General features: G+C 40.8%; 1 long non-coding RNA gene across 1 annotated transcript; it reads left to right on the top strand.

Moving 5' to 3' along the window:
• Positions 1–1,566: 1,566 nt before the first annotated feature.
• LOC148522213 (uncharacterized) lies at positions 1,567–20,115 on the top strand. The gene is made up of 3 exons (XR_015878772.1): positions 1,567–1,786; positions 5,426–5,558; positions 19,908–20,115. It is a non-coding gene; the product is annotated as an uncharacterized LOC148522213 (long non-coding RNA).
• Positions 20,116–21,160: the final 1,045 nt, after the last annotated feature.

The raw sequence follows: 21,160 nt of genomic DNA, 5'->3' as shown, positions 1-21,160 counted from the left end.
CTGATTGCCTCTTTTAATATAAAATGCTCCCTTTTGGCCTTCATGGGGTACCAGCAACATTTCAGCATGCCATGGATCACCTGCAGAGGTCACACCAGGTGTATGCTATAGCCTATCCAGACAACATTGTCGTCTATATAGAAAATTGGGAAGAACACATTGCCCAAAGTCTGAGAAGTGCAAAACTGCTTCTGACAGCACTGGTTTATGGCTAATCCAGCCAAGTGTACAATTGGACTTTTAGAGGCCAATTACCTCAGGTACAGTATGTGAAATGTTGAGGTGCTTCAGTCCTGGCCAAGACCCTCCACCATGAAACAAATGAGAACTTTCCTTTGGCTGCTAGGATATTACCGCCATTTTATTCCGATTTTTGCGTACAGAGCTTTACCTCTGACTGAGACCCTTAAGAAGGCTCAACCAGAAAAGATACTCTGGACCAAAATAATTCAAGCAGCCTGGGAAGATATGAGGATGGCTCAGGATCTGAAACTGGTTTTGCAGGCATCGAATTTCAGAAAACCCTTTGTTTTGCTAACTGACGCCTCCACAACAGGCTTAGGAGCTGTTTTGTCACAGTCCATTGCTGGTGAAGAAAAGCCGATCCTCTACTTAAGTAGAAAGCTGTTACCACAAGAAACAAGATACATGATAGTTGAACTAGAATGATTGGCGATAAAGTGTGCAGTAGAAGCTCTTAAGTATTATCTCCTGGGAAGAGAATTTGTCATGGTCATGGATCAAACACCTCTGAGGTGGATGCACTTTAACCCCAGAGTGACACACTGGCTCTTGACCATCCATCAGTACAAGTTTGTCATACAGCATCGACTGGGAGCTCAACATAGCAATGCAGATGCATTGTCCCAGAACTTTGAGAAAGCTGAGTGGAATCTACTGTCACGGAAGAAGATGTGTGCTTCCCCAAGCTTGGAAAAGCAAAAAGGGTGGATGTGTGGTGAGAGGGATTGTGCCTCTCACAATTAAGAAGCATTTTCCATTACAAGTATTTTTGATGATCGGATAATATGGAATTATTATGCACTTTCCTGGATCAAGTCATCATGGGGAACTGAAATTTATAACAAAAAATCTAGCTTTGATGAATGTGTATATGTATATATATATATATATATATATATATATATATTATACACCAAAGCTTCAAACCCAGCACTGCTGCTGTTCACAGCACATCACTATTGCTATCATATATTGCTATCATATATTGCCAAGACCACATGGTGGGGATAGTAGTAAAGACTTACTCAAATTGGAGGCCAGTTGGATTATGCGTCTTGACACTCTACAACTGAGAGTACTTAATGAAAAAAAAAAAATAACTGGGGTTCACAATGATAGCAATAGTGATTGGGTTTGTCATTAGGAGCTGACAGATGCTGGACTGTCTTTCTCTTATGAATTTACAGATCTATGCATTAGTATGTAATTTATCATTGACAGTTGGAGCCAGATAGTTTATATCTGAATAGTGTCTGTTTTATATATAGCAACATATTTATCTCTTTTTTCCTCCTGTGTAGTGTAACCCACATTGTATTAACCTAGCTCTGTAAATACATTAATTAATTTAAGTTTCTTTTACAGATTTCACTGGGTGTTGTTGTATCTTATCCAGTGCAGTGGCGGAGCAGGAGACAGTGTCCGACGTTGTCGTGACAACAATCGGGTGCCTGTAGCTGACGTCATCACTGGATGCATCCAGAGAGATGGACATGCACCACTGGGCTCCGTCGCTGACACATTTAGCAAGAAGGAATATAAGGTAAGCTTTTCTCCTTGTATTTATTGATATGTTATCATCCTGAGGGCAGGGCTCTGTGTAGCCCTGAAACATTGATGTACATGATACAATAATATTTCTTTACAAATATACTGGAGTGCCTGGAGGATTTGTACTTCAGGGCATCATCTTTGGGTATATTCACAATAGTGACTGTGGCACCCTGGCAATGTGCTGTGAACAGCAGGAGTGCTGGATTTGAAGGTTTGGTGTATATGAGAGTGTACCCACACACTCTCAGTTTCAAGGCACCCATTGCTACCATTCATCTTAAGATACCTTATATCAGCATAAGATTTATCTGTTCAAGATTATTCACATTCCAGGAAATACTATGGAACCTAGCCAAGGAACCACCATGTTGAGTGGAAATACTGGATTTGTGGGACTAACATTAACAACAGGGGAAACATTGAGCTTTACAAAAGCTGATGCCAATCAAATTCTGTTTAAAAATGACAGCTCTTTGGAACCGGCTGGATTCAACATAGATGATGCATATCATCAGCTACTAAACTGAGAAAGCATGAGGTGGATTATCTACTGCATGGATCATATCTATCAGATTATTTTAGCCAGAAATTTATTTCCGGAGGCTTTAGAGTTCGGAATTTACCCACCATAGGCTGTAACAATGTCAAGTTCTGCAGTCGCTGGTGCGCAATCCTCAACAAGTGCAGCCTAGATTTAATGTTATTAGTGATAGAGGAGGCAGGAAAGGAATTACAACTGGTTAGAAATAAGATTTACAACTTTAAAACCACTCATGAAACACTGTTACAGGACTCTGATCAAATTTAAAAAAAGAAAATTGCAAGTATATCGCTGGCTAACAGGAGCAGAACCGGATCGCCGGACTAACAGATTTTCAATAAGACCAAGCTGGAGACAGAGGAGAGATAGAACAAACAGAAATTATGCGACTTCCAATAGCGACAGTGACTTCGCAATAGCGGTCTCTGATGATCCACAAGCAGCAACCAGAGCCCCTTTAAGGGTTCAAAACCCATGGCCGTGGAGAAAAAATAGGCCAAGCAGACGTGGAGGTCAAACAGAAATGATCCACAAAATCAGTCGGAAGGAAGAAAAATTAATATTCAATTTGTCTTCAAGAAATTTAGCAGCTACAGAGGAGACTGTTCTTAACAAGGGATTGTCCTTTGTTTCAACACACTGGCATGATGAAGTGGAGTGGCAAATCAATAAACGTAATCTAGGAAGAATACTCAGACTGCGTGAACACTTCAAAAGTAATACTATAGATAAGGATCTGTCATTCTTGGATAAATTTCATATGACTCATACTAAATTTACGTTTGACCCACTGTCCGTGAACCCCTCCTTTAAAACTTATACACATCTATTGGATGATTCCATCAAAATACATAACTACACTTCTAATTGGATTTATCCTAATTTGTTCATTAAACAACAGAAAGCATTAAAAGATCTGAGCAATGACAAAATTATGGTTATCCACCCTGCAGATAAGGTCGGAGGATTTGTTATACAAGATATATCACAATATAAGAAAGAAATCATACGACACTTGTCATGTCCTGACACTTACATGAAATTACAAAGTAACCCTACAGGACAATACCAACAGGAGCTAAATTAAGTACTGACAAAAGCAGTTAGTGAGGGGATTCTTTCTCAAACAACACACAATACCCTTATTCAACCCCATCCAGTCATTCCTATACTGTACACTGTCCTGATGGTGGATAAAGACAAAGACCAGGCCCCAGGTAGACTAATAATATTGGCCAGGGGGTTGATATACCAACCAGTGTCAGAACTTTTGGACAAACTAATCCAACCACACATAGTGGTCCATCAGACATATCTAAAAGACACCACTGCATTTTGAATGGTCTCAGCAACATCCACAATCTTGGACAGGAGACCATTTTATGTAGCATGGACGTGTGCAGCTTGTACACATCCATACCACATGAAGAGGGACAAAGAGTCATGAATACTTTTCTTTTAAATTTGAATAGACCATTAAGTTTTGATAGTCATCTATACATCTATACAAGTTGTTACATCTGACATTGACACATAACTCTATTTTATATGATGGGGCTTTCAACTAGTAATGCACAGGCTGTGCTATAGGGTCAAATGTGGCCCCTGTGTATGAAAATGTGTATATGTTTGAATTGGAACAACAACTCTTCTTTAGTGATCCATACATCAGGAGACACATCATTTGGTACATGTGTTATATTGATGACTGTTTCATGGAGTGTGATGGAGGGACTGAACTCTTCAATAGCATCATGAACAAAGTCAATGAAAAACCCATGCCAATTAAATTAACTTTTCAAAATGGAAGAGAAGGGATCAATTTCTTTGACATCCTAATGTCTATCAAACAAGGGGAAGTGGTTACCAGTATATTCTATAAAGAAACATACAGGAACACACTTTTGGAGGCAAGTAGCCATCATCCCAAATCACTGAAAACTGATCTCCCATATTTGCAGATGCTAAGGGCAGCCAGGATAACAAGCAGTATTGATGACCTTCCTGGAGAGCTGGACAAAGTGATACAAAAATTCCAACAAAGAGGGTATGAAAGAAAACATCTTACCAAGCTAAAAATGAAAGTATTATCTCTTAATAGACAAACTTTATTGGGTCCATCTGAGCAGAAGAAAGAGAATAAACAAGCTATCACATTGGTATGGACAACTAGATATTCTACAGCCAGTCCAATTATACATCATGTGAACAGGGCACTTTGGCCAATAGTGGCAACAGATCACGAACTACCAAACTTTAGAGTAATGAGACCTATGGCCAGTTACAAATGAGGTAAAAATCTATGCAACTATCTTGTACGCACGGATATTATGGATTATTCACAAAAACCTGCTTTGTTTTCACAAATAAAGATGGCAGGCTGCTATCAATATCCTAATTGTGTTACCTGTGGATATCTACAAATGGGAGATTACTTTAAGCATCCCAATACCGGAAAGAAATACAATATATGACAGGTGCTCAATTGTTCTTCGAGGGACATTATTTACATCATTATATGCCCTTGTGGCAAATATTATGTGGGAATGACTTCACGGAAATTCAAGGAACATATGGCCCAACATAGGTCCTCAATCAGAATGACACTTGCTGGCAAGAAAATAGACCAACCAGTGGACAGACATTTTAAAGAAATGAATCACTCTATCATCTGTCAAATATATGATCATTGATCAAATATTGCCAAGACCACGTGGTGGGGATACTAGTAAAGACTTATTCAAATTGGAGGCCAATTGTATTATGCATCTTGACACTCTACAAATGAGAGGACTTAATGAAAAAATTAACTGGGGTTCACTATGATAGCAATAGTGATTGGGTCTGTCATCAGGAGCAGACAGGTGCTGGACTGTCTTTCTCTTATGAATTTACTGATGTATGCATTAGTATGTAATTTATAATTGAAAGTTGGAGCCAGATAGTTTATAGCTGAATAGTGTCGGTTTTATATATAGCAACATATTTTTCTCTTTTTTTCTCCTGTGTTAACCTAGCACTGTAAATATAATAATTGATTTATTTTTCTATTACGCATTTCACTGGGTTTTGTTGTATCTTATCCAGTGCCGCGGCAGAGCAGGAGGCAGCGTCTGACATTGTCATGACAACAATCGGGCACCTGTAGCTGTCATCATCACTGGACAGACATGCACAGTCGGGCTCCGTCGCTGACACATTTAGCAAGAAGGGATATAAGGTAAGCTTTTCTCTTTGTATTCATTGATATGTTATCATCCTGAGGACAGGGCTCTGTGTAGCACAGAAACATTGATGTACATGATACAATAATATTTATTTACAAAAATCCTGGAGTGCCTGGTGGATTTGTACTTTGGTGCATCATCTTTGGGTATATATATATATATATATATATATATATATATATATATAAATATATAAATAAAAAGGTGGAAAAAAGCACCTCATAGTGTAATACGTTTTATGGAAGTGATCATGCAACACACATATATATTCCACGTACCGGGCTGCCCTTAAACAAAGCCCTGTAGTATATGATCCTTTTAGGGATGTCACTCCTGGTCCCCCACACACAGGTCAGTATAACTGGTTCACAGAATCTCACCAAGCCCCACGCATATAGGGAGAGAGAGAGAGAACACTCTCATAGTGTAATTGTAAACACAATTTTATTACATACACACAAAAAACATATATAGAAACAATTACATTAAAAAGAATTTCAATGAGCTTATCTGATGACTAGCCAAAGTCAGTAAGCGTAGGTAACCCTTTTCCTCAATGCGTTTTGTCCTCTGCGCTCAAATAGCCGGACTTCGTCAGGATGATGTGAGAGAACCTCTTCCCCTCTTTAATACCCCTACTAATCATTACATAAAGCCCATACATGGTCGGATCGGATGTCCGGTGGGCACCGCCATTTTTAATGTAACCGCACATGCGCGGGATACCCAAGTGTCATGGTGGTTCCTATCTACTTTCATCCAACTCTCACATCATCCTCCTGACGAAGTCCAGCTTATATACTGTATATATAGATCTATAGTACATGTCTGCTGAATTCTGTTTGGATGCACTCTACCACTGCAACATTTAAAAGTTCCAGAACCTGCTACTCCACACTATACAATTAAAATGGATTCTGAATGTGATATCTATTTTCTGCAGCTATAAATTGTTTAAGCAATCTAATGATTATCTGCATGCTGATGCTGCTCTGTGCTATTGCACTTTAAAAAGTTCATGTCTTTGCTGCTATATTAAGTTATTTTTGAAAGATTTCATCAATTCTCCCATATGAAGGAGTATTTAACTATTATCTATTTATTGTGGGCCTTAGTTTGTGTTATGGTTTCACAGTTTGATTTTTTTTTATATCTAAAAAGAAGCCATTAGATTCCTAGTCTTTATCAGAGAATATTATGATGACTCAGATTAATCCATACAATGAAGAAGGCGATGGACTCATCATTCTCCCAATCAGCGAGATGTTTACTTTTTCTGATTTTGATGCTGAGGCAGTGTTGATTAAAAATACATTTAAAGAAACTGTGGGTGAAAATGGTGTGGAAGAAATGTATCACCATTTGCTTAATTATAAAAAAGGGAGATTGACTTTTTCCTGCATGGTACCATGCTCTCTGACTATTATCATGGAAAGAAGATCCCAAGGGGGTTCCCTAATAATAACATCCCCACAATAGGTCGTAACAACAGCACTTTGTGTTGCCGCTCAGTGGCTGTCTTAAATAAATGTTCTATGGACTTGATAATTTTAGTCATAGAAGAAGCCTTAAGAGAACTAATCAGTGTGTGCCAGAAAACTGTGGACTTAGAAACCTTGGCTAAACCATAGCTCCTTAATGACTCAACCACTAATTGGTATGAAAAATCAAATATTAATATCTAATCCTATTGTAAAGAACTTATCAAGTATAAGAAGAACAAATTAACGATTGTTGAATGTCTATGCAACATATAGGAGAAGAGGAGAAGGCAGGAGGGGATTCGTCGGAGGACCCCTAGGAGATATATTCTAGATACTGAACCTTCATCTGGTGAAGTATCTACACAAAGTGAGAGAGAGTCAGCATTTGGTACTTCTAATCAGAAGCCCCTTTAGGGTTGACTACCCATGCCAGTGATGCAGAAGAGTACGTGCCAAAACCTGCTGTGGTGGGCAAGGAAAGAGGCAGAAGAAAATACAACAGAAGGATTTAATTATCAATCTGACCTCCCATGATCTCTCTCCATCTGAAAAATCTTTTCTGAATCTTATGTTATCTCAGCCAAGTTTGATACTTTTGTTCTGTGGACTTTTGGAGACACCAACAGAACTGAAGCTGAAAGAGTATTTTCATAATAGACTCATAGAAACCCAGCTGACCCCTACGAATCATCCATTTGAGAAAAAATCATGTTTTGAACCAATTATGCATATTACCTCTATTAAAAGTTATATTCATATGTTGGATCATGCAGCAGTTGAGTCTGTGAAAGTGAATACCAATATTCCTAAGAACCTCTCAAAAAAGGAATTTCAGGCCCTAGAAACTTTGAGTGACTGCAAGTCAATTGTGATAAGGCCAGCTGATAAAGGTGGGACTATTGTCCTCCAGGACCATACAGCCTATATTGAAGAAATCAATAAACAGTTGAAGGATGATTCTGTGTATGAAAGGCTGGATCAATATCCCACAACTCTGTTTTAAAAATAAATTGATAAAATCTTAACACAAACACATGAAGACAACATCCTACATGTCCCCTCTGCCATGCTGTTATTGCGGCAAGAGGATCTTTGATGCAAGATATTGCTAAATACCTGGATTTTTTATTCAACCATTTAAACAGCATCAAAATACTTTTTTAAAGGACTCTACTGATCTTTCACAGAAATTGCAGAAATTGTAGAATTTGACGGATACATTTTTGAAGTGCACATTAGATGTGGTTAGTTTGTACACTAGCATAACACACAAGATCTTAACGCTGTATGCAATCTTCTTGAGAACAATGAATACTATATGGATTTTTTTCTGACATTACTCAGTAAAACTTTTACATGAAACAATTTCTTCTTCAATGGCAAATAATTTTTACAATTAAAAGGCTGCGCTATGGGCTCTAATATAATGTAGACCCTGTGTTTACTAACACATATGTTTGCCATTGATGAATTACTGTCACGGCCAGGGCTTCTCGGCATGGTAGTTACCGGGTATTACCTGTGAGGTCATTATGGCGAGGGGTCTCTGGCAGCAGTGCTGGTGTTTGGTGAGGGGCATTGGCTGCACGTTGTTCTGTGCGGGCACATTGTCACTGGGCCTGGTGAGGTCTGCCGGTGTTTCCGTTCTAATGGCATGGGCGTCGCCATCTTGCCTGCTGCCATGTGATTCTGGCTGTCCAATCCTGGCAGGTCATGTTCTCATTCCATCCAGTCACAGTGCGACACTGAGTATTTAGGAAGGTCCAGAGCTTTCCTTCCTTTGCCAGTGCAATGTGTTTCTCAGCTGCGGCTGAGAGAGAGAGTACCTGTGCCTTATCTGCCTGCTTGTTATGTGCTTCTAGCCTGAACCTTGCCTGCTCCAACCTGCTGGACTTACCCTGCACCCACCATATACTTTCTTACCTGCCTGAGTACCTGAACTTGCTGATTCCCTGCATCTTGCTTCATTTCACTCCCAGCTGGATTTCACTACCTCTGCCTGCATCATTTACAGCTCACCAAACCTGCATTCAGTTACAGCTCATCAAACCTGCATTCTGTTTTCAGCTCACCATACTTATTTACTGGACTGTTCCTGCCTGTCACTCTCTGGACATTTCCCCATTAACCCCCACTACAGTTATCAAGTGCACTTTAGTGCTATACCTGGACTTTTTAATTTGCCATTCCCATGTCTTCTAAGTCACTTATTAAAAACTCCACTTTTTCATTTAAGTCTGCTTCTGTGTCTGCTCCTATCACCACCCCAGGTCCACAACAAATACAGAACCTCACAGTTTGCACTGGCCCCATGGATCCGGCCACAGAAGAGGAGTCTAAAGTGGATTCATTTAGCTGTATTGCTGGTAGTTTAGAAAACCTGGAAGCTATGCAACATCAAATGGCCCAGTTCCTACAGGAGATGTCTAAATGCCAAGATAATCTGCAAACCTCATTAATCCCTCCAGGGGTATCAGCAACTACACCTCCTCCTGTGCCTGGTAATACAGGGATCAGGGTATCCCCTCGTCTACATCTACCCTTGCCAAGCAAATTTGAAAGCAATCCTGAGCTCTATCATGGTTTTTTAAATTAGTGTGATATACACTTTACGTTACAGCCAGATAACTTCCCCACCACTAGAACCAAAGTGGCATACATCGTGTCCTTGCTGACCGGCTCAGTTCTGGATTGGGCCTCCTCACTCTAGGAGTGTTCAGACTCGCTGCTGGATAATTATACAGACTTTGTATCTTCATTCAGGAGGATTTTCGATGAACCTGGATGCACAGTGTCAGCATCATCCAGCATCATGACCCTGAGACAAGGAACCTGTCCTGTCACCCAATATGTCATACAGTTTCAAATCTTTGCATCAAAGCTTAAGTGGAATGAGGAGGCCCTCACCTCAGCTTTTTGGCATGGTCTGTCCGACCAATTAAAATATTATCTGATTAACCGTGAGCTTCCTACCAATTTAAATTATATGATCTCACTCTGCAACAAAATTGACCTATGCTTCAGAGAACATCAGGCTGAAAAGCACAGAACTGACTGGCAAAGGTCATTTACGTCTCCTTGCCTACCTGTCCACCCCATCCTCCTATAGATGAGGAGCCCATGCAGGTGAACCAAACCCATCTCTCCAAAGTGGAATGTCAGAGAAGGATGCTAAAAAACCTCTGTCTGTACTGCGGAGATTTGGGTCACCTGGTGGCCTCCTGCTCCCGCAATTCGGGAAACACCCATTCCTAACTGACCTTGGGGACATCAAGTTAGGAGTTATTTGCCTGTCCCCAAACACTAAAGATTTCAAGATTTCCTTAGCTTTGGATCTCAAGCCCAACCCTGTCTTCATCTCTGCTCTATTAGACTCTGCAGCAGCCGGAAACTTCATGACTTCCAGCCTAGTTGATAAACTACAGATTCCTTGTTCATCTCTCAAGCAAGCAATTTCCCTGACTTCTGTAGATGGACGTCCTCAAGCTAAAGGACTGGTAACCAAGGAAACTCAACCAGTATTAGTTCATGTTGGGGCACTCCACTCCGAGTCTTTAAAATTCTTAGTGATACCAGAGGCTTCTCAAGAAATCATCTTGGGACTACCCTGGTTATGCCAACATAATCCCAGGATAGACTGATGCTCAATGCAGATTCTTTCATGGGGAATTGACTGTCAGAAATCCTGTCTTCCCAAAATACGACCTGTAAGAAAGACAACTCTGTTACCATCTCCAGCTATACCCGAGGAGTACCAGGTGTTTCCGAGCAACAGGTGAATGTCTTACCTCCCCATAGAGAATGGGACTGCCCTATCAAGCTGCTGCCTGACAAGATGCCACCCCAGTGGTTGCACCTATCCTCTATCCGTGCCTAGGACTCATGCCATGTCAGAGTACATCCAGGACAACCTAGCAAAGGGGTTTATTCGACCTTCCACCTCTCCCACTGGAGCCAGCTTCTTTTCCATTGGAAATAATGACGGAGGCCTAAGACCTTATATAGATTACCGGGGCCTCAATGATATAACAATTAAGAATCGGTATCCTCTTCCCCTGATCACAGAATTGTTTGACAGAGTTAAAGGGTTCATCATATTCTCAAAACTGGATCTGAGAGGGGCTTATAATCTCATCTGCATTCGTGTTGGCGATGAATGGAAGACCGCCTTTAATACTAGAGATGGACACTTTGAATACCTTGTGATGCCCTTTGGGTTGTGCAATGCCCCATACGTGTTTCAGGGCTTTGTTAATGAGATTTTCCGTGAACCTGTTGTAGTTTACCTGGATGATATATTGATTCTCTCGTCTTCTGTAACAAAACTTCATGAACATGTGAAGGAAGTATTGTCCCGTCTAAGAAAGAACCACCTTTACTGCAAACTGGAGAAATGTGCCTTCGGGGTTCCCAGTGTGCCATTCCTTGGTTACGTCATCTCTGGCTCCAGTCTAGTAATGGACCCCAAGAAGGTGCAGGCGATTTTGGATTGGTCCCATCCTCAAATGTTGAAAGCCATCCAGAGATTGCTTGGGTTTGCCAACTACTATAGGCATTTTAATAAAGGATTTTCATCATTGTTGGCTCCCATTACCACCTTGACCCTGAAAAGACGCTAACCCTGACCTATGGCCACCTGAGGCAGAGACCGCCTTCCAACTTTTAAAACAGCATTTATTTCAGCTCCAGTCTTATGACAACCATATCTGGATAGGCCGTTTCTAGTGGAAGTGGATGCATCTTCAGAGGCTGTGGGTGCAGTTCTTTTCCCAGCGTTATGATGATAATCGAGTTCATCCCTGTGGGTTCTTCTCCAAGAAGTTTTCTCCTGCTGAGAGAAATTATGCCATTGGTGAACAAGAACTTTTAGCAGTAAAGTTAGCCTTAAAAGAATGGAGATACCTGCTGGAAGGGGCCAAGTTTCCCTTCACTGTCTTCACGGACCATAGAAATTTGCTCTTCCTCAAGAATCTTCAGTGCGTGAGTCCTCTTTTGGCCCAATGGGTGATATTTTCTGCTCGGCTCCAGTTCACCCTGACCTTCTGGTCTGGAGCCCTTAATCAAAAGGAAGATGCCCTGTCCAGATCTTTCCGCTGTGATGACAAATCAGAGAATCAACAAAATACCCCTGTTTTGGAGTCGAGTCTTCGCCACCTTACAGCTACAGCCTCCTACAGGGAAGTCCTTTGTGGCCCCGGAGTTAAGGAAGCAGCTCCTCACCTGGGCTCATTCCTCTCACTTTGCAGGTCACTCAGGTACCCGGAAGACCTTGGAAATTTTAAAGAGAGGCTATTGGTGGCCATCCATGAAAGCAGATGTGTCAGAATTTTTTCTTCATGTTCTTTGTGTGCCCAGCATAAATCTTCACATCAGGCACCGGCTGGTGAGTTATTGCCACTACCTATTCCATCACGTCCATGGACGCATTTCTCCAAAGACTTCGACACAGATCTGCCAAGTTCTCAAGGGTTCACTACCATCTGGGTCGTAGTAGACCGATTTTCTTAAATAGTCCATTACATACCACTAAAGAAATTGCCTTCTGCCCCTGACCTGGCTCACTTGTTCGTACAACATATTTTCCGTCTCCATGGTCTTCCAGCTGAGATTGTCTCTGACCGTGGTGTCCAGTTCACAGCAAAATTTTGGAGAGCCTTATGTTCTGTATTGCAAGTAAAGCAAAATTTTTTTACGGATTATCACCCACAAAGCAACGGTTCCACTGAGAGGGTTAATCAAGACCTTGAGACCTTCCTGAGGATTTTTATGACATCTTCCCAGGACAATTGGTCTGCATTGCTGCCATGGGCTAAATTTGCTCATAACTCCTCCTACCACTCTACCACGAATCAAACACAATTCCAAGTGGTCTACGGCGTTCATCCTCGGGTCCCTGAATTTCAAAGTCTGCCCGTCTTTGATGTCCCAGCTGTAGAAGACACTGGCCCTCATTCAGAGCCGGACGCTCTGAGCAGAGCGCTCGCTCTGAATGAGGGCCGTCCTCCATATAAATGGAGCGTCCTCCTGGATACTCGTATAGCTGTGGGTCACCACCCACAGCACATACGAGCATGCAGGATGATGGTCACGATGGTCTTGACCATCGCGACCATCGTGAGTGCGACCAGAAGCCTGTGTTCGGGGTTTTCGACCACAAGCCCTGGAGTGATTTTGGCTCTATCTGAGCCAAAATCACTCCCACTGACATCACTAGTGATGTCAGTGGGGCCGGCTTCTGATGGTAGGCGTTCCCTTGGGAATGCCTCCGTCTGGCAGGCACGCCCCCGGCATGCCCACCAAAGGGGGCGTGCTGTCAATCAACATCGACAGCACGCCCCCTTTGATCAGACACAACGAGCGAAGGAAAGTCCTTCGCTCGTCGCGTCTGGCGCATGACGGAGCTCCATCCATCGTGCGCATGCGCAGTGCACACCATCGACCCACTTGCGAGCAGACAGCCGCTTGCGAGTGGGTCTGAATGAGGCCCACTGTATGGAGATTTGCTTCAATCTGGTCTCATGTTTGTACTGACCTGGAGAAGGTGTCATCACATTATAAATTTCAAGTGGATAAGCAGAATAGGAAAATACCACGTATGCAAGTTGGAGACCAGGTCTGGTTGTCCACCCGGAACCTACGACTTCGAGTGCCATCCATCAAATTTGCTCCATGCTTCAATGGGCCCTTCTCTATCATAGAAGTCATTAACCCTGTGGCTTATTGTCTTCAACTACCCCCTTATCTGAAAATTCCCAATTCCTTCCATGTCTCCCTGTTGAAACCCCTGGTGCTAAACAAATTTCACAGAGTCCTGCGTGCTTCTCCCCATATCCAGACTGAAAGGGGCATAGAGTTTGAGGTTTCCCAGGTCTTGGATTCCCATCTCTGCAGAGGACATTTGCAGTACCTACTGGACTGGAGGGGCTACGCCCCAGAGGAACGTTGTTGGACCAATGCCAGAGATGTCCATGCTCCTGCACTCATCAAGAGGTTCCATGATGCCCATCCGGAGAAACCTGGTGAGTGTCCTGAGGCCACCCATAAGGGGGGCTACTGTCATGGCCAGGGTTTCTCAGCAAGGTAGTCTTTGGGTAGTACCTGTGAGGTCATTATGGTGGGGGGTCTCTGGCAGCTGTGATGGTGTTTGGCGAGGGGCATTGGTTGCGTGTGGTTCTGTGTGGGCAAATTGTCAATAGGCCTGGTGAGGTCTGGCGGTGTTTCAGTTCCGTTGGCATAGGCGCCACCATCTTGCCTGCAGCCATGTGAGTCCAGCTGTCCAATCCTGGTAAGTCATATGCTCATTCCAGCCAGTCACAGTGCAGCACTGAGTATTTAGGAAGGTCCAGAGCCTTCCTTCCTTTGCCAGTGCAACGTGATTCTCAGCTGCAGCTGAAAAAGAGTACCTGTGCCTTATCTGCCTTCTTGTTATATGCTTCTAGCCTGAACCTTGCCTACTCCAACCTGCTGGACTTACCCTGCACCCGCCATATACCTTCGTACCTGCCTGAGTACCTGAACCTGCTGTTTCCCTGTACCTTGCTTCATTTCACTCCCAGCTGCACTTCACTACCTTTGCCAGCTCACCAAACCTGCATTCAGTTACAGCTCATCAAACCTGCATTCTGTTTTCAGCTCACCATACTTATTTACTGGACTGTTCATGCCTGTCACTGTCTGGACATTTCCCCATTAACCCCCACTACAGTTATCAAGTGCACTTTAGTGCTATACCTGGACTTTTTAATTTGCCATTCCCATGTCTTCTAAGTCACTTATTAAAAACTCCACTTTTTCATTTAAGTCTGCTTCTGTGTCTGCTCCTATCACCACCCCGGGTCCACACAAATACAGAACCTCACAATTACTTTTCTGACATAACCCAATCTTTGGATACAAATTATCCTATTCATTAGATACATAGATGATATATTGATTTTTTGGAAGGGTTCAGCAGCCGAGTTCTCTCTTAAAATGGATGCTATAAACTTGATGGATGAACATATTAAGTTCACCCATGAACATGATTAAAAACAAGACCATTATTTGGACATATTGATAAAGAACATTAATAATAAATTGGTGACAAGTGTATACACAAAACCCATGGACAGAAATAAATTTCTCCATGCGCATATCAATCATCCTTTACCTATGAAGAAAGGACTTCCCTTTTCACAGTACTTATGTGTAAGGAGGGTCACAAGTGAGGATCATGAAGTAGAAGTACAGATTGAGGCTATGATCCAAGCATTTATTCAAAGGGGTTATTTGGGTTCATATTGTGAATTTGCTAAAAGAATGGCATTGGCCATACCCCGTGAGAAATGTCTCCATCTGAAGAATCATAGTGAAAAAAAGATTTGTCCATTTGTTAATATTTATTCACATCATAGCAAATTCATTGGACATTGTGCAAAAAGGTTCTGGTCTTTGCTGAAAACAGATAAGAACTTGTCTTTCCAATATACTAATGTTTTGAATTTCTACAGGAGGGGACACAATCTTAAAGATGCCCTAGTTCACAATGACATTACTGACTATGGAAGGTCTCATCAGAGTCACTTTATGTCTAAAGCTAATGGGTGTTACAATGTACTGGCTGCAGTACCTTCAGTAATTTTGAAACTGGTCCATACAGTACATCACAAACCCACATTCAGGGTGTTGAATCCCAATCAAACACATACTCACTTGATCTAGTAGGTATGTTATATATGTGATCAAATGCCCCTGTGGTATTGCCTATGTTGACAAGACCATTGGTATGTTCAAAGAAAGAGCAGCCCAGCATAGATCTGCCATACGCTTAGCTATTCAAGGCAGGGATATTGATAAACCCATTACTTGGAATTTTTGGGAAGCAAAACATTCCTTAGCAATCTTAAGATACAAACTAGTGCACCATGTCCCTCCTTTAATTAGGTGGAGAGACATAGATAATTCACTATTAAGGTTAGATTCCTGTTGGACTTTTAAATTAATTACGTTGTCACCTAAAGGCACAAATTTACATGCCGATATTAATTGACGACTGTACGATAATGACTTTGTTATCAGTCAGTTGTTCATTAATCTTGCAGTGACCAGGCAGTAGAATGTTGGAAACAAGCAGCAATGCGTTCTCCCGCTGGTCATTTCCGACATTAATCATCGACTGAACATACTGGTCAGTCAGCCGATAATAACAGATTGGCCATGTTCAGGGATGAGGGAGGGTGAATGACATATCGTTCAGTGTAGGCACACACAGGGATGAGGATGTTGTAATCATACTGTCATTACCCCATCGCCTAATGGATATGCACCTTAACGGTCTCAATGAGACAATTAGCTATACCTCTTATTTATGAGAAATGGTGATTCCCTGCTAAATATTAAGGGCTATAGTTCGGATACAGGACAGTAATATCTTATATATGACATTAAGGTTTTATGTGATATGTTTGATCTGCGGCACATATCACAATGTGCTTTTTCATATTGTTGAAACTGTGAAGCTATTATTATATTTGAAATAGATGCTCGCTTCTGTATATGTTTCTTTTAAATGTTGTGAGATGTATGTATTGATTAGTATACTGTGTTCTGCACTGTCCACTTCATGCACTATCCTTTTTTGGTATGCACTGCAGTCTTATTTATGATGTTATTTTACTGCCGTACATATTGGTTTGCTGCATGAACTAATTGCTATACAGAAAATATTAAAAAGAACCATATTCTTATATAAAAGCATATAAGCATAAGGTTAGTAAGCCAATAATTTAATTTGTGCACACTGCCGCACCTGCAGATTTTTTCATTTCATTAAAATAGTTGACACAAATAAAATTTATATAAAAAAGTGCTAATACTTGCAGATACACTATTGCAATAACATAACATCATTTCATTCAATAAATTACATAAAATATATCTATTACTGGCAACACATTACAATATAGGGCCATATTCAATTAGTGGTGATAAGCCACCAGGCGAAAAACTTATCCCTGTATTCAATTCCAAAGACATTTCTCTGGTGCAGAAAGTCAATGCAATGAACCTGGCGAATAAGTTTTGCCTATGAATAGGTGTTGAAAATAAGTGCAGAATTGGGGTTTTGGGGTGCAGACTTGCGGGAATCCCACTGCAGCCTTGGGACACTAAGGTAAAATGTGTCAAAAAAAGTTTTTAAAAAAACTTAAGAACAACCCAAAAAATTACTTTGAAAAAAGGAGCAAAAAAAAAACAAAAGTTGAGGGATAAACTTAAAAACTAGTGAAATAGACTCCAGGTCCCCAAGGATGCCTCAGGTGTTTTTAAGTTTGCAGCTGCTTGCACCAGGTAGAATTTTTACATTTTTTTAAATCTTCACTTTAGCAACTTTAAATTATCCATTTTCGTGTACCCCAAATTTGCTGGGACTAATTTTTTTCTGAAAAAAAACCTGTTAAATGCTATTCTTCACCACTTCTGCAAAGACACTAATTAGCAGCTATTTTTTTCTACACTTTATTGTGACATTCCAAAAGCAAGCACAATTGTCACATAAAATACAAAATACACACAAAAAAATGAGTTACATGGAAATAGTCCAAATATATCAAATCAGATCAAAACCAATTTAACACCACAATAAGTGACACCAAATGGATAAACAATGAAATGTTATTTTTTTATATATATTTAATATTATAAGGGATAGAAAAGGAAAGAAGAGAAAGGTAAAGAAAGGGGCGAATTAAATAAATTAATCCTGTATAAAAAAAAGCTCACATACCAATGAAAATGAATATTTAAATAGATACTGATATTGCATTAAACTCTTCTCATATTAAACCTAATCAAGAAATATCAGGGTGCCAAAGTTTCTATAGCAAAATATATATATTTTTTTTATTTTATAAAAAGTTGCAACCAAATATCCTAATATAAACAAAAGTAGAAGAAATCCCAAATCAAGAAACTTGATTCAGCATATACCATGCTGTTTGCTCAAAAACCTGAGATTGAGTGGTTTCTGGAAGTGTACTGATATATGGTTCCCATTTTTCGTAAAAACGTTGGACACCCCGCTCTATATCTGAAAAAGTATCTCTGTGGTCAAAATAAATGAGATCTACAGTAAAAGGGCTGACTGCAATTCACCAATTAGTGTTACAGTATTTTTAATCCATTTACTAAGAAGATTTTTTTTGCAACTGTAACGATAATTGCAAAAAAGGGGATGAGGTGATTGATATTGGATATTGATTTCCAGAAATTAAAATTAGCAAATAATAGTGGGATTGGATGGAGAGGTAGATGAAGCTGGAAACTTTGATTAATAAAATGTAGGACCTTATTCCAGTAGTGTCGGAGTTTTGAACACAACCACATGCCATGAATAAAGTCTGCGTACAGGGCAGTACACTTTGGGCAATGACCAGACTGTCCAGGAAATATTTAATGAAATTGGGTTGATGAGACATAAGCTCTATGTATGGTTTTTAAGTGCACCTCTTGTAATGATGTAGTATCCAGCACTTTCAGGATTTTGTCTGAAGGGTGAATAGTGGCTGGGAAATCTCTTAGCTCGAGCAGGTCTTTATACCAAGCTGAGGAAAGAGATCTCCAATGGTGTATATGATCCTTGTCTATCAAATCAGGGTATAAATACCTAATATGAAATGAATTACAGGACAAAAAACATAATAATGCTTGGAGTGCATTAGTGTGAGTAGGATTCTGAGTGTTGAGTTGAGGAAATTTACTAGATATAAAATGTCATAATTGAAGGAACATAAAAAAATGGGAATTGGGGATCTAAAATTTATCACATAATTGTTGAATCAGAATGCAATGTCTTTATTAACAGCTAGTAGGAATGAGAACTGGAGATAATGAAACTGTATACAGTAGATGAGCAGAATCGGGTTGGGACTGATGATACTGGATTGTTGAGTAAGGCCGTAATGATGGGTAAAACTGAACTGTAGAGCTGGATCAGTTTGAGAATGATATTTTAGAACTGGCGTTCTGAAAAGATTTGAGACGATGATGATGAGTTGATATCCTGGAGTGGTTTGAGACCTATGATGATGAATTGGATTTCTGAATCAGTTTGGAACTGATGATGAATGTATTGTATGGGACCAATATTTGAATATGATAGCTGAAATTGATGCTTGGAGTTTGGATGAGACCGATGATTGGAGTTATTGAATGAGACTGATGAATGGAGGCATTGTATGGGAGACTAATGTTTGAAGGTATTAAATGAGACCACTGCTTGAAGGTACTGAATGAGACCAATGATTGGAGGTTTCGGATGGGATGGGATTGATGATTGGAGGTATCGGCTGGTGCTGATGGAGGTAGTAAGAACAAGGCTCAGTGATAAAACCAGACTGGATTGCAAGATGGTATTGAAGAATATAAAATTACCAGATTTAGGAACTGGATATAATGGACTAGGCTATATGGACATAGCTAATGTGATTGTGGCTGCCATCGCACATGCAGGACTGCTGCGAAAAAATGCTAATGTTACAATTGCAAAGCCATCGCATGGCCAACATAAAGTCAAAGGCTTAAACTATCACATTGCCTTGCAATCCAGCCAAAACATTGGTAATATCGAAGTACATCGGAGCCTCATGCACAATTACAGCAGGTCAGACCTAACTCAGAATTTGCTAACTTTTCTGCATGCAGTGAATACTCACTCAATATGCATATGCCCCTGCAGTGGCTAATGTATGCACACCCATGTAGAAGCATTTAAATGGAAAAGGCACACCTGTATTACAACAACCAACCCCTCGTCACCACCCCCAAATGCACTCTGCCTGTCACTCACTCTCTGATGGCTTTTCATGCTCTGCTTTATTGCAGTGTGATCGCAGTTCCTTGAGGAAAAGACCAGGAAGTGTCTCAAAACACATTGGCCCACCCCTGTGCTCTCCGGACATTTGATGCCACTATCAAGATACACCACCTTTGTTAGAGGCCCGTTCGAGACATTTCTGGGCATTTTACTTGCCCTAATATATGTGTGTTTTTCTTGGCATATTTCCTGCCACATTGTTTATCAATTACTGCATTGTTTATCAATTTGTTTTTTGATTTATTGATTGTCTGTTCATCTATTTTGTTACACACCTGTGGCATAAACCCCATTTATTTTATCGTACATCACATGTCTCTGCATGGTTCATTGGGATAAGCACCTTTCATGTATGGCACCCTTTATTGCCAAAAAAAAGTGATCGCAGTTCATTGTTTGTGCATGCGCACCGCTATGTATATGCATGTGCAGTAAGCAACAATCAGCCAACTGTGTATGCTGTTGCAGTTGTGATCCATGCTGAATCAGGCCCTGGGACTATTCAAATACTGAGTACCAGGGAGCTTAGCACTGAACTGTAACTTAAGCATGTACTGTATGCACCCATACTGTGGACCTGAAGGGAACTCTGGCTTGCATCTTGTGTACCACCATGCTGGGGAGACACGCTGTGAGCATGGGACTGTGGAGAGCCATATTCCTGCTCAGTAACAGGACAGTGAGTGGACAGGATAGGAGCAGCGCAGGCAGACCTCAGCACCATCAGGGAGTGATGTGTAATGTGAGCGGACCTCTGTGCTATCTGGGAGTGATGTACAGCACAAGTGGACCTCAGCACTAGCTTGCATTGGAGAGGTAAAAAAATTGGTATTATGTGTCTGGAGAATTACTGTATCTAGACAACAAACTCAGGGCCTGATTCAGCATGGATCACAGGTGTGATCATGGTAGCAATCGCTTATGTCATTCTGCTGTGAAAATATGATAATGTCTGCAATTGCAATGCCTTCACAGGCCAATACAAAGACACACACTTCCCCTGTCTCACATCTGTAATAACTTGCAAGTCTGTGAAAACATTGGTACCATCATGTAACAATGGAGCCACACACACAATTACACAAGGTAGACATTACTCAGAAATTGCTAAATTTCCTGCAGTTTTCCACTTATCACCTTCCTTAACCACTTAACTGACAAATTCTTTTTCCAATAACTGCTCCGAAATTCTAATTTTTTTGTGATTGAATTAGGTCAGGAACAGATTTTTAAAACTTATCCAACACGATTTTGTAACAAA

The sequence above is a fragment of the Taudactylus pleione genome, unplaced genomic scaffold (assembly GCF_031769625.1).
Source record: "Taudactylus pleione unplaced genomic scaffold, aTauple2 ptg000151l, whole genome shotgun sequence".
NCBI lineage: Eukaryota > Metazoa > Chordata > Amphibia > Anura > Myobatrachidae > Taudactylus > Taudactylus pleione.
Note: the sequence above shows the minus strand (reverse complement) of the source record. Positions and strands in the feature narration are given on the sequence as shown.